The 15611-nt window shown below is 37.2% G+C and overlaps 2 protein-coding genes across 6 annotated transcripts in view; one reads left to right on the forward strand and one right to left on the reverse strand.

Annotated features, from left to right (window-relative positions):
- LOC138163248 (large ribosomal subunit protein uL30-like) overlaps positions 1-13255 on the reverse strand; it is a 110927-nt gene extending 97672 nt beyond the window's left edge. For 2 of the 4 annotated variants that reach the window (XR_011168855.1, XR_011168856.1), the window contains exon 1: positions 7324-13255. The gene's annotated coding sequence lies outside the window, so the exon portion shown is untranslated. The remainder of the gene's footprint in view (positions 1-7323) is intronic. The other 2 variants (XR_011168853.1, XM_069090796.1) reach the window with 2 other exon arrangements.
- Positions 1-15611, forward strand: part of RFX3 (regulatory factor X3) — a 219661-nt gene that overhangs the window by 101173 nt on the left and 102877 nt on the right. The window lies entirely within an intron of this gene.

Raw genomic sequence — 15611 nt, forward strand, 5'->3', positions numbered from 1 at the left:
AATTGGACCCTGAGTGCCTTTATAGCTGATTTCTTTGAAACTAATTTTATCACATACTTGTAGGGGTTCTTCATCACAGATATGACTATCATTATATAATCCTATATCATCAACATATTTGGGAGTCATCAGGGAGGAAATGGAGCATGTAGCAAGATTACAGAACGTTTTTAAGAAAAAGACTGCTAGTTTTACTTTTGAAAAACCAGTCTTAATCTAACAATTTTTTTTTTGGCAAATTACTTTTGTCTCCCTAGATAATTCCAACCGAGTTTTAGCAGATACAAAATTGCCAAAATTCTGGAGTACATTGTTAATATTATCCTAATGTTACCAAATTAACCGTGAATCAAATGTAAAAAATTTGGCTTAGATAACCAAAAAAACAAACTGAGTTGAACCAGATTGGAAATTTTGTAAGACAAAGAGATCATTTTTGTCTATAAAAGCCTGAGAGACAAATCTCCCCTTGATTTTTTAGAACTGAAAAGAACCCTTACCATATAGCAATTTCTATTGAGCCATTCCATTCCAATTTGAAGTGATTCTTCCAAGCATTGTTTTCATATAAACATATCTGTGCTCCTTAAATAGCACTTTGAGTGCCAGGGATTTAGTGAAAGATGGTGAGGGGAGTGGTTCAGCTGTTCCTTCTGGGGCCCTAGGCAAATAAATATCATCCCTCTTTCATTTGACAATTCTTTATTTAACAAGTAGTTATCAAGTATCTACTAAACGCCAAGCACTGGGCCACTAAGACAAACACAAGAGTCTTCAAGGAGCTTACATTCTTCTGGAAGGAATCAACATCTCTACAGATGTCTAAATACAGCACTCAGAGGCTGTTCAGACCACTCGAGATCTTTCCTGCCACTTAAACATCCCTAGCTCCTTCCACCAAACTTTATAACATGAGATCTGGTTCTATCACCATCCTGATTGCCCTTGCCTTGCTGTTGTACTCTACTTGGTCAAACCCTTTCTAAAATGTGGCTCTCTGCACTTAAGACACTCAACCTGTGGCCTGCCTAGAGAAAGGAAGGGTAATATTACCACCTCCTCCTTCCGGACACATCACTTCAAGGGTAGATCATTAACTCTTTTGGCTGTCACGTTATGCTATTGACTCATAATGAGCTTGGATTCCACTAAAACACCATGCTTTTCCCACCTACATGAGCTATTGTGTTTTCACTCCTCCCCCCACCCCCAATTTTGTACTTATTCAGTTGTTGTTTTTTTAACCTGAGGGGTAAGACTCAGCAAGAGACAGCATGGTATAGACAGTGTAGACCACAGGACTGGGATTCAGGAAAGCTTGGGTTCAAATCCTGTCTCAAACTTTTACTAACAGAATGACATTGGGGAAGTCACTTAGCTTCTCTGTGCCTCAATTTCTTTATATGTAAAATGGGGAGGGAGGATTAGATTAGACCTCTGAGGCCCTTCCATCTTCAAGTCTATGATCCTATATTTATCTTCATTAAATTTAATTTTCTGGGGCGGCTAGGTGGCGCAGTGAATAGAGCACCAGCCCTGGAGTCAGGAGGACTTGAGTTCAATCTGGCCTCAGACACTTAACACTTACTAGCCCTGTGACCTTGAGCAAGTCACTTAACCCCAATTGCCTTGCCTTCCCCCCTCCAAAAAGTAAAAAATAAATTATATATATATATATTATATATACATATATATATGTGTGTGTGTGTGTGTGTGAGTATAATTATATTTTCCTAGGTTCAACCAAACATTCTACCCTTTCAAGATGTTTTTTAATCCTTATTCTGTCATCCATCTTTTAGTTAGCTCTTCCAGTATGCCATCTATGCTTTCGTCCAAATTCCTTTAGAATCTTATAGTATATCACTTTCTTGGTTGCTTTCTTTTACCTCAACAGTGAAATTTAGAAGACTATAAACCTAGAAAAAAAATTAGAAAGCATATTGTAAAATGTCTAGATTAAAACCCTTAAGGATTTCACAAAATATCAGAATATTAAAATTTGAAGGAACCTCAGAAACCATCTAGTCTAGCTCAAAACTTTAAAAGAATACCCTCATCATCATATCACAAAAGTTATCTTCTCACCTAAGTGATTATTGTCAATAATCACCATTATTCACAATTCTGTAGAAACTTAAGGTTTAGAAAATGTATCCATTAAAATGCATTTGCTTGCAGCAGTCATGTGAAGTAGCTAGCTTAAGTTATTTATGTTTCATATAGAAAATTGAAAAAACAATGGAGTGACTTACCCAAGACCACAAAATGGTTGTCATAGCCAGAGTACAAGCTTTTGTACCAGAACCCTTCCACATGCAGGATACTTAGGTTCAAACCCCATCTCATATTTTTAGTAGCTATTTATATAATTGGCAACTCATTTAATTTTTCAAGAGACTCAATTTTCTCACTTCTAAAATGGGGAGAAAGGTGCCAAGCAAACCATTAAGCATCATGTCAGTCAGTCCATAGCATTGACTACTTAGCAAGATACAGTGCTAAGCACTGCAGATACAAGAAAAGGCTCAAGGAGCTCACTTTTTAATGGAGATGGCAGGTAAATAACTAGGCCCAAACCAGATGGATACAGAACAAATGGAAGGTGATCTCAGAAAGGAAGGTATTCATGGGGGGAATGGATAGGGAAAGCTTTACAGAAATGAGGATGTGATCTGAGACTTGAAGGAAATTGGGGAAGCCAGAAAGCTGAGGTTATGAGAAAGAGCATTCCAGGCATGAAGCACAGCTAGTGCCGAGGCCCATACTAGGGAGATGGAGTGTCCTGGGCAGGGAAGGGTAAATAGGCCACTGTAACTGGATTGTAGAGCATATAGAGGGGAATTACAACATTAGAAGATCGAAAAGATAAGAAAAGGAATTGCACTTCAGAAACCATATTGGCAACCTAGTAGGGGATAAATTGGAGTGGGGAGAGAGTTGTGGCAGGGAGACCAATGAGAAGGCTATTGCCATAGTCCAGGTAAGAAGTCATGAAGGTCTCAACTAGAGTCCTGGTTGTGTGAATAGGGGTGTTCCGAAATAGAAACAACAGAAGTTGGCAATGGATTGGAGATTAGCATCATCATTATTAGATAATGTATTGCCAAACAACATATTGCCTAGAAATTTGCTGATTAAAGTATCTTGCATATAGTAGTTGCCTTCCCTTTCCTTCACTCTTTCCCCTAGTCCCAGACCATCCAGACCACATCTGGACTATGGGGTTGGGGGTGGAGGAAAACCTGCCACTACTTGAAGCAATCAACTCCCTTACCTTCCATGCAACCTCTACTCCAAGACGCCTAGATCCAGTCCAAACTGCTTGACTTCTCCCACTACTTAGTTAAGATGAGAATCACCAATTCCATGCCTTCCAGTGAGATGAAGGATCACCATGCCTTGCCACCTGCCTTGCTCTATGTCCTCCAAACCACCAAGGAACTGTCATCTCACACATTGATTCAACCTAGGGATCTCTGGACCTTGACATCAGTTTTCATGTTGCCTTTAAGACTTCTAGGCCCTTTCATCCTCACTGCAGATAAACTTCCTTCTACATATCCTCTAATCAGAGGGCAAATTCCATGAGAGCAGAGATTGTCTCAGCTTTTCTGTTTGTATTCCTAGTGCTCAGTTCAGTGCTTGGCAAATAGTAAGCACTGAATCAATGTTTTTCATTCATTTAATAAATGTCTGTTACATTAGATTGGATATGATCCCTTAGTGGTTATGATCTTGCACCCTTTATTCTCAAAAACTATATCAGAAGTCATAGGAATCCAAATTTTGCTGCAGCAAAATTTCAAGTGAGTTTTTTTCCTAGCCTTGTTTTTCTAAAGCATCTTGGAAAGAGAAGATCTACTCTATGAGTCCTTACCTATTCTATGTTTTGAGCCCCTATGGCAGTCTGGTAGTCTATGGACACTTTCTTAGAATAATGTTTGTTTTAAATTCACAATTGAAGAAAGTGTTAAATTTTAGTTAGCACTTAGGGAAAATAAATAGAATTTTCCCATTCATGGACTCCCTGAAATCTATGCATGGACCCCTTGCATCTTCATGGACCCCAAATTAAGAAGCCTTGATTTCTTGGCTTCATTCTCCATTCTAGAGTTGTTTTGAGACTCCCCTACCACCGCAACTGGGTAGGGAGCCCCATCATAAAGCAACTGAAAGAAAATCCTAGCTCTCCAAAATGGTTGGAGCACCACAGACTTCTTCAGCATCTGGGGAGCTCTTCCCAGGGTTAAAGAAAAGCAGTCCACAGGGAATAATGGATTCATCAATGTTTATCAAGATCCCAAATAGAAACAGGAAAGAGAAGCAGATTCTCAGCTATCTTGTTCAGCATCCTCATGTCTTCTCAGATGAACTATTACTTCCTGCTAAGCTTCTCAGGCACTATTTTAGTTATATTAAAACAGTTTTCCATTTTCAGATAGCATCAGAACTATGTATTACAAATATTTTTAACTCTAAATCACAAAGCAAATCTAATATTTTTCTACAACTCCTTGAAATGTGTCTATCAAGCAATTGAGATCTTTGGGCATTTAATTTCTATGCATTTTATAACTTTAAAATACCTACTCAAAATATTTAAAAACATCACCTGTAGCAGGTATTGGAGCTAGAGATTAAATGTATGTATCATTAATCCAAGGGAATGTAACAGTATTACTACAGACACAGTGATGATGATTTCATGGATCTTAGGGACTGTAAAATAATAAAAGGCTTTTTCGGAGCAGCTAGGTGGTGCAGTGAATACACCAGCCCTGGAGTCAGGAAGACCTGAGTTCAAATGTGACCTCAGACACTTAACACTTACTAGCCCTGTGACCTTGGGCAAGTCACTTAACCCCAATTGCCCTGCCTTCCCCCCTCAAAAAAAAAGGCTTTTGTTTTTATACAGGAAAACATATCCCAACCTGGAAAAGAGATGGATAACAATGGTCTAATAATTCCTTTTCCTACTCTATAAGCACTATTCGTTTATATTGAAATAGAACCCCGATTTTCGGAATATTGGATTATATTTTAGCTATTCCCAAACATGTACAATGTTTATAACACACAGGACTCAAAACTGAAAAAATAATCAAGTTTAAAAGATATAATCAAAGGTTAAGCATCCTACCAAGAAAGCCACTTCAGTACTTAGAGAAGGAAGAAAAGGAGAAGGGAAAGAAATTTGCATTTTTATAGCACCTCCTACGTGCCAGGTATTGTGCTAAATGCTTTACAAATATATCATTTAATAAAGACACATTGTGGGTACTACTCTCTACCACTCTCTTCCTCTTATTCAACTCCAGCCCCAATTCTTTATCCATCTGGACTGATTGTCCAAATAAATACATGCCGTTAGACAAACTCTATAGAATGTCCATGTTGAAATTTAGCCAATAAAACATTCTTTATCTGCTCAACAAAGCTCCATTGGGTCACTATAGCTTTCTTCCAGGAGGCTCTATGATATTCTGGAGCTTTATGCAATTAATACAATGTCATACACAAACAGAAACAACTGGAAAATCTCATCATCTGAAGAGAATCCCTCTTCAGTCTGAAATCTATACTGGATCTTCTCCATCACAGTGCTAGATACCTTTGGCCAGCACACATCAGCATCCATATATCTACCTTTTTTTATGCCTCACCTGAGGTTTATTATCAAAGAGTCATTAAACAGGATTTTTATTATATGTTTTTCAAAGAATTTTGGGTGAGCTTAATGTGTGCGTAAGAGACACGTTATTAGAAAAGAGCCTATGAGGTGATGATTTTTTTCTACCAAATAAAGTGCTTTTTAATAATTAACAAATGATAAGCACAATGAAATCTTATATTTTCTATATCTTTCAGTTAATTATGAAATGGCATAGTGTGGTCCACTATTGCATATCACTTGTGAAAGGCTGCTTATTTTTTACTTATACCCTTGTGTAGGATGCCCTCAAATCATATACAGATGACTATCATATAGATTTTATATAGATGAGGGGATAGATATGTACAGTAGATTGGTGGTTGTAGATGTTTTCTTGATCACTTTTTTGGTATTAATAAAGTCTGAGATTTTCCCCATATCTTTAGTTTCTTTCCCCCTTTCAGATACCTTGTGGATTGGCCCCCTCCATAATTTTTGAATTGTATTACCTCCAACATAAATTTCCTCTAACTATACTTGGTCTAACCTGACTGCTTTTCCTTTCTTTGTTCTTTCCAGTGCCATTGCTACTTCTTCTCCAAGGTTATCTAGAACATTGATATTAGGTCCAAGTGTAGGGGTTTCACTGTGCAAATTTTTTTTCTATTTTTCTTCTTTTTGTAGTCCTCATTTCTTTTGGGAAGACTTTGCTTAGTTATATACCTTGCCAAGCTTTCTCTGAGCAGTTTTTTTTTTAAGTACTCTGCTTCATCTATTACCTGTCTTCATAAGATTTTAATAAAATAACTTCTAAAAATCCTTGTTGAATTTGACAAACATTGGTTAAGTGCTTACTTGGTTAAGACACTAGGGGTATAAGACAAAAAAATAACAGTGAAAAGAGCACCAGCTCTGGAGTCAGGAAGACCTGAGTTCAAATCTGACCTCAGACAAAAAAGAAAAAAAATAGCCGTGTGACCTTGGGCAAGTCGCTTAACCCCAATTGCCTTCCAAAAAAAAGACAAAAATAAAATAATGTCTGCCCTCAAGAAGCTTAAATTCTAGTTAGAAATATAATATGTGCACAAGTAAATACAAAGCACATTAAAAAAAAATTAAGTTCAAGAGGAAAAGTGCCAAGAATGGAATGGGTAGCAGCATCAGGAAAGGTCTCACTTGGGAGATACCTTAGCTGTGATTTGGGGAAAATCAGGGATTCCCTGAGGCAGCAGCATAGAGGGGATAAATTCCGTATATTTTACAGATGAACAATGGAGATAGTAGACCAGTATTACTAAAATAGAAAACCCGAGGAATTTTAAAAAATAGCCCCATTTTATGATCAGTTAGAGACAAGAGATAAATAGAAAAGAAAAAAAATGAGGTCAAAGAAAGAGGTCAAAGGAGAAAGATATCAAAGAGATTTAGAATTTGTTTCTTTGACTGTCAGTGCCTTTGCTACCAATCTGATTATAATTACTTCTAGCAAAGTTGCATTTTCAATCATAAGCTTTGTCAGTACTTTGAAAATTAAGATTGCATGGAAAGGAAATGAACAGGAAAAAATCAGATTCAGTATTCAAGTCATACCAGGCTTCCCTGAAAGTCATCAGACAATTACATTTATTCCATGTAAAAAGATGTTACCAAGTTTGAAAATTTCCTACCTCCAAATCTGCAGGTAATAGTTTATACATTGTCTTTAATGATCTGTCAGCACCCTAGTTCAGAACATTATTACAACACGTGTGTTTCACCTTGAATTAGAATCTTTGTTTCTAGACTGACTGGCTTCTCTTAGTCCATCCCACATACTGATGCCATATTTAACTCCTGAAAGACTGTATTGATGTCTCTCCTTTGCTCAAAACCCAGATAAATGAAGGATATATGTAAAATAAATGCAAAGTGATATGAGGAAGAGGGATATCAGATTCAGAGGGTTAGGAGACTGATAACTGTAGCAATTTGAAAGACCTCTTACAGTTATAAACACTTAAGATTAGCTTTTTAGGGAGCATGTCCCGAGCAGTGAAAGGGAGAAGAGAACATTTTCTGAACATGGAGGATCATGTATGTGAAAAGGAGATGGAATGTTGTATATCTGGAACAGCAAACAAACCAGTTTAGCCAGGGTGTAGCCTCTATAAGGTGGAGTGATGGGTAATCAGAAGTGAATGATGGGTTTTAAATGTCAACCAGAGTAGTTCCCTTTTTATTCTAGAGGTAATAGGGAGCCACTGAAGTCTTTTGAGCAGGGTATTATTGTCAGACTTGTTCTTTGAAACTGCCAATTTGGCAGCTAGGAGGATGCATTAGAGAGGGAAAAGATACATATATGGGTGTCCACCTGGTATAGTGGAGAGTGCAATGAATTTGGAGTCAGGAAGACCTGGGTTCAAATCTCATCTCAGAAACTTACTTGATGTATGGCCCTAGACAAGTCACTAAGTCTCTTTTCCCCTTTTGTTTTTCATCTGTAAAATGAGAGGATTGGACTTGATGGCCACTAAGATCCCTTCCAGATCTAAACCTATGATTCTATGACTCTATGATAATATAAAGGGAGATCAATTAGGAGGGTATTGGAATAATCCAGGTTAAAGAAATGATGAATCCCTGAACAAAAGTGGTTGTGAGGTAAGAAGAAAGGGACAGATATGAAAGATATTATGAGAGTAGAATCAACAAGAATTGACAACTGATTGTATATGGAGTAGGGAAAAGTGATGAAAGTGAAGAGTCAAGGATGAGTCTGGTTGTAAACCTAGGCAACTGGAAGAATGATAGTCCCTTTGAAAGAAAAAGGGAAATTAGGAAGAGAGATGGGTCTTGAGGAAAAATAATGAGCTTGGTTTTGAACATGTTGAATTAGAGAAATATGGGACAGCTGGGTGGAGAAGCCTAGTGCAAATATGAAACTAGGGCTCAGGAGAGATGAGAACTGGGTATGTAAATGAGCTGCATGGAAATGATCATTGAATCCATAGGTGCTTATGAAATCACTAAGAGATACTCTAGAAAAAGAAGAGAAAATGGTCTAGGACAAGTCCTGGTATACAGTCTTGCATAGGGAATATGCCATGGATAATAATCCAGCAGAGGAGACTGAGAGGAATTAGTCAAAGAGCTGGGGGGAAAAGCCATGACAGAATATTGTCATGAAAACCAAACCCAAGGAAGGGCAGAGGGAGAAGGTAGCCAATTTTGTCAAAAGAAACATATCAAAGAGAAAAGACCATTGGGCTTTGCAATAATTGGATCATTGGTATTAATGGTTTCCATTGTAGAGGGGACAGAAGCCAGATTTAATGAATTGAAAGGTGAATTGAAGGTCATCATATACCTAGTCATAATAGCTAACATTTATATACTGCTTACTATGTGCCAGAAATTGTGCTGAATGCATTGTAATTATTATTTCATGTGATCCTCACAACAACCCTGAGAGAAAGGTGCTATTTTCATTCCCATTTTCCTGATGAGGAATCTGAGACACAGAGGTAAAGTGACTTGCCCAGGGTCACACAGCTAGTAAGTGTCTGAGGCCAGATGTGAACTCAGGTCTTCCTGACTCCAGGCCTAGTATTGTATCCAGTGCACCATCTAGTAGAAGGTAGGATTTGAAAATAGGTTTTTCCAATTCCAACATTCTTACCATGACATTACCTTTTTTTGATGAGAGACTTTAGCTGTTTGGATATCTTCTGGAATTCTCTCTGTCAAAAGTAAAGCGGCTGAGAAATTCCTGATTTATCTCAATACTATTTCTGTCCTTCCAAAAGTGGAAGAAGTGACAAGGGGAACTGCTATTCTAAATGAGATTCTAACCCGAAAGGGAGATGTGGTTACTAAAATAGAAATGACAGAAATCTTGAGTGTAAGTGACCACTCCATCAGAGAGTTCATGAAGGAGCAAAGGAAAACCAGAATTAGGCCAAAATGCACCCTAGATTTTGGGACAACAGATTTCAAAGAGTCCAGAGAAAGTATAACTAGGATCCAATGGCCCACAATGGTCTGGAAGTCTCCTTCAGTTCTTATAATCAGTGATTATTTGGCATGTCACTTGTCACCTACTATTATAGTTGTTTCTGTCTTATGCATTCTTATAGATAGGAAGCTCTTTGAGGTCAGAGAATAATATCCCTTTAGTTCAATTCATTAATAATTTACTGAATGCCTATCATGCACATGGTTCTGTGGTTAATTCTGTGGATACTAAGACGATAACAAAAGGAATTTCCCTAATGGAGCTGATGTACTGAGGCAGTACAGCATATATTCTGATAAAGGGATTTGAGGAGGGAAGAGAAAATTAGTAACAATTGGGGATATCCAAGAAGGATTCTGAGGTACAGAGATTAATAAGGGAGAGGGTACATGCCATTCATATTTCTTGGGCATCCTCCTGTATTCTCATCCTCATAATATTTAACACAGAATTAAACTGAGTCTCAATTTGTTAATCACAAATTCTAAGCAATCTCCACTGACTACTTTTTCCATTCCCAATATCATGCTCCTCGAACATTGGAATGAAATTTTAAATCAAAACAAGGATATCAAAAGGCATTCTGAGAAGACAAAAAACTGAAGTGTGCATTTATTCTCTTCCAAACTTGAAATGTATAACAAAATAACAGTGAAAAAAACTGTATGACAAAGAGTTTAGTATAGTAAAGAATAATAGGTCTGAAATCCAAGGACCTGGGTTTTAGTCTTGCCTGCATGGCCTTGGGCAAGTCACTTAGGACAATGAAATGGAGGACTCTAAAGTCCCTCCCAGGTCAAGTCATCTAGAATTCTATTAATTTTCTACTACTGGGTCAAAAAAAAATCGAAAAAATAGGTCAAAGGAACAAAAATAGGAAGATTCTATATAGTGAGACAAATGTATATAAAAGACTAATATCCAATAAACCTATAAAGAATAAAAACCAGGAAAAAATTCATTATTTAATAAGATATAGTTGAAAAAGTTAGAAAAGTGGCAAAAAAAAGTTAACAGATCCTTACCTTACCCAACATGACACAATTCTAAAAGGAAAGATAATATAGAATAGAATGTATTTATCTCAATAGCAGAGGGAGAGATGCATTTTTTTTCTATTATTTGAAACAAGATAAGTGGATTCAATTATATTAAAATTAAAAATTCTATACAATAAAAACTAATAAAATATGAAAATTATATTACAGAAAACAATGATGGAAAATATGATAAATTTAAAGAGCATTCAAAACATATGCGGAACTAATAAAATGTTAATGGGCAATGCTGTGGCACGGTAGAAAGAGCCTTTGCTTTTGAGTCACAGGACTGGGGTTTATATCCCACCTGTGACACTCCCTGTGTCACTTGGGCCAGTCATTCAACTTCCATGGGTGACAGTTTCTCCATCTGTAACATCCACAGTCCTGAGGCACTGAAGAATAACTGGCCTTTCAGATCTTTCTTAAGCTCTCTCTCTGTGATCCTATGATCTAATTCCAAATGAATAAATGGTCAAAACATATGAACAATCCTCAGACAAGGACATAGAAAATATTTCTTTTAAAATCCGTTTTTGAAAGGTTCAACTTCACTGATGATGCAAACTAAAATAATAACTTTCAGGTACCACTCCTTGCCCATGACAAAGGCAAAATTTAATTCATTACTAGTAGGAATGTGGAGGGGAAAGAGTTATGCATGCATTGAATTAGGCAAGTATTTATTGAGGGCCTACTATGTGCCAGGCACTGTGCTACATAATTGGAATATGAAAAAAAAAACTCTCTGTGCTGAAAGAAGTTACTTTAGGGAGGGGAGCTAAGGGACAATATGTACATAGATAAATATATGTAAACTATAGGGTCAAACTTATGATTTTTTTTTTAATGTAAGTAACTCTCTGTAAGAATGCAATTGCTACCAATGCTTTTCAGCAGCTGTTCTGAAGGTCTAATCTGAAAGTATTCACATCATTCATAGTCTAGTACTTCTTAAATGGTGGGTCACAAAAATTTGGCAACAGTAAAAGGTTTCTGAATATACAATGACCAAAAATTAATTAAAAATCAAATGGGTAATGAATCTGAGATGTTTCTGGCAGTGCTTGCCCACGTTGCATCTTACAACTTCACAGCAGCTTTGGTTCTAAACACAAAGCACATGCACCTTCTACTGTATGTGCCCTCAGACCATGCAACACTGCCCCCCAAAAAATGTGAGAAGGGGTCATAAGCGGAAAAGGTTTAAGAAGTCCTGGTTTATACTGAGGCATCAAGCATTTTACCAGGGTTATTGCCAGTATATGTCAGTCAGAAATCGGTTTTGATTGTCAAGTCTTCCAGAGTCCAAAACCAGTTCTTTATCAAGTATGCCACATTACCTCCCATATACAAACACATTCAGAGTAAATATAAAATATTTTGTGGTGGGGCAAGGGTCAGGGCGCATTAACAAATGGAAAGATGAAGAAAGACCACCTATAGGAGATAGTATTTCATCTGTGCTTGAAGGAAGGTAGGGATTTTGAGGTGCAGGTAAGGAATGAGAGCATTCCACACATAAGAGACTGTGCAAAAATACAGATAGAATTTCATATCTGGATGGAAGCAAGTAGTAGGTTTATCTAGAACATAGATAATAATAACTAATATTAGTTAGCATTTATATAGTGTGTTAGGTTTACAAAGCTCATTACAAATGTTATTTAATCCTCACAAAGAACCTGCAAGGTAGGTGCTATTATTATTACCATTTCACATCTGAGAAAACTAAAACAGACCGAAGTGAAAGTGACTTACCCAGGGTCACACATAAAGTAAGTGGTAGGTAAAATTTGAACTCAAGTCTTTCTTACTCCTGGCCCAGCCCTAAGTGCAACCTAGCTGCCTGGAATATAGAGTACTTGAGGGAGATCAGTGTGAGATTAGTTTGGAAAAATATTGGAGCCAGATTACAAAGAGCTTTAATTGCTCAGAGGCATTTGTATTTTTTCCTAGAGGCAATAGGGAGTCATTAAAGCTTCTTGAACCAGGTTGAACATTCTTGAACATGGGGAGATCTCTGCTTTAGGAACATCAGTTTGATAACTGAGTGAAACATATGTAGAGTGTAAACAGAAAGACTACCTCTTGTCCATGACTGAAACTAAGGAGAAAAGACTCAGGAAAGATATTGAGGGAATTTACAGTACGGAACTAAGAAGAAGGAATCCTTGGCAGACATATAACCTCCATTTTCTTGATAAAATATGAAGTGAGGTTCTCTGCTGAGGAAGATAGAGGGAATAGCATAGGGGACTTTCAGAAAAAAAGAGGTTTTGAACAGATGCTATGGAAGAGAGGGGAGGGTTAGAAGAAGTAAATGGGGGAAGGGTAAAATTTTGGCTGTAAAGCAATGACGGGTCAATTGAAATAGAATGAAACAATTTTATACTGGACCCAGTTGTCAGGAGTGAATGATTTGCTCAAGTACTATTCAACACACATGATTATAATAGGAAAAGGCAGAGGGTAAGGGAACCAGGACTGAGATATGAGAAAGGATTCTGAATATTTATAGGACAAAGAATTCAAGGATACATAGATCAGCAGAAACTTGAACTGGTTAATTATTGCATACAAATTTAAAAGGAAATAAAATAAAGCTTGAGCTGGGTTGATGCACTAAGAAGTAGGGGGAGAAGGAAAGGAATGAAGAGGGGAAATGGAGAATGCCTATAGGTTGTTTTGTTTTGTGTTTTTGCTTTTTTTTTCCTTTGGAGGGTGGGGAGGGAGGGCAATTGGAGTTAAGTGACTTGCCCAAGGTTACAGGACTAGTAACTGTTAAGTGTCTGAGGCCGGATTTGAACTCAGGTCCTCCTGACTCCAAAGGTTTTGATGAGAATGGACAATAAGTTTAGGAGGGATGAGACATAAAGAGAAGTAAAAGAACAGGAAACTATGATCAAATGGAAGAATTTCAGAATTTTTCATAATAAAAATAGAATACAGGAGAGGTGATGAGGTCAAAAGCATGACTCTTTTTGTGTTTGAATGAGTTGGAATGAAGGTACAAATCACATGGGAATTGAGGAGGTGGATGAGGTGTTTTTGAGGGGACTTCAATGTGCATTAGGCAGGGTGTTGAGATAGAGAGTAAGAGAGTGTGAGCTAGGTATTGAATGCAAAAAGGAAGGGAAATGACCTGAGTCAAAGTAGATAACTGTTCCTAGAATCTGGGTGGAGTGGTAAATCCAGATGACAGTGGAAGACTCTCGAAGTGGCAGGAAGGAGCAAGGAGTAGGTCTCCTTCTGGCGCATGAGAGAAGAAGCATTCTCTATAGGAGAGGGTGGGCAGGGCTGCAGTCTATTCTAAGAGGATCCAGTTATCTATAATTGCATGGAGCTGGAAGGAGTTTGAGAAAAAGTGATCTAATACGTCAGGCTGTTTCTTAACAATAGAAGGGTGCTCCATAGGATACAATGAGAGGGGAAGGTACAGTGAGATTGGGGACATAGAAAGGAGGCAAAAGACTAAAATTAATGGGAGTGAGGGAGCAGGTTAGGTAATAGGAGAAGGGAATCATCTAAGCAGTCTTCTACTCAGCACACTAGTGACTGGGCCCTTAATTTATGGAACTATAGATTTACTCACCTCCCCTAGCCAGCAAGACAGAGATTTTGATTATATGTTGATTGCTTACATTACCAACTTCCCAGGTAGGAGGGGGAAGATGCCAAGTCTCATACATTGCTATTAGAATTGCTGATTGACAGGATTTGTCTAGAGAGCATACTGACAGCACATTGAAAAAGTTACCAAAAGAAATCATTCTGCTTGACCCAGCAGTATTGCCATCATTGGAAATATCCAAGAAGACTATTATCAAAAGAAAAGAGGTTTCTATTCAAACAGTTTCATAGCAGCAGCGTTATTTATTAGTGAGGAAAACTGGAAGCAATTCGGCACAAATGGGAAATAACAAATTTTGAGCTCTCACTATAATGAAAGTATATAACGAGAGTAACATAATTATAAAGTACATAAATAAATCTGGTAAGACTTATAGATAGAATAATGTAAATTTAAGAAAACAGGACCAGATCAGAGGATACACTGACTGTGATTATGAAAGGGGAAAAAAGTATACAAATGGACACAAGATGAATGGACAAAAAAAGTTCAAATGGACATGAGTAGTAACCGATGAATTGTGATGGACACTTTGTGTGTTGAGATTCATGTCAATAGCTGGCAAGCATGCTTACTTTTTATGTTGAAAATAGCTGGTAAATTATTTTTAAGAACAAGTTTTCGAAAAATAGGGATAAAATTGCTGTATTTAAAAAATATGGTTTAGTTTTCTCTTTTGGTTAATGTACCGTGGATAAACCATTGGGCATCTTTTATCTTTGTAAAAGTAGAGCCTAGAATGAGAACAGTGGAGGCAGGAAGCATCTTTATGGGACAATAGAAATGCTTACTGAAGCACAGCATAGAAAACACAGCTAGATTTGAAATCAAGAAACATAATGGGGAATTTACTAGTTTTGTAACTATAGGCAAATAACTATCCCCTCTCAGCCTCAGTTTCCTCATCCATAAAACAAAGCCTGTGCTACCTCCTATAATTGTATATTGTAAGGAAAGCCAGGTTTCCCCTAACTTGAGGTCTTTAAAGCAAAATCTTTTGCTGCTGGTATTGGTTTATTTATTTAACAATTTATTTTTTTCTTTAACAAAGTTATCTTCATCAATGTGACAGAAGTAGGCAGTCTCTTTTTTTTTTGCATGTTAATATTGTATCAAAGTTTATTAAAGAACTGGCACAGTTGACCAGTTTACAGATGGATACATACTCACTAAAGGAAATATAAATGCTACCAGGGCCCCGTTGGATACTTACCCTGGAAATTTAAAAGAGAAAACAAAACCTCGATATTATGCTATTGTCTGCCATTCCACATATTTTCACAAGAA

The sequence above is a fragment of the Petaurus breviceps genome, unplaced genomic scaffold, assembly GCF_028583685.1.
Source record: "Petaurus breviceps papuanus isolate PSGF00001 unplaced genomic scaffold, PetGlider_PUasm1.0 187, whole genome shotgun sequence".
NCBI classification, from domain to species: Eukaryota; Metazoa; Chordata; class Mammalia; order Diprotodontia; family Petauridae; genus Petaurus; species Petaurus breviceps.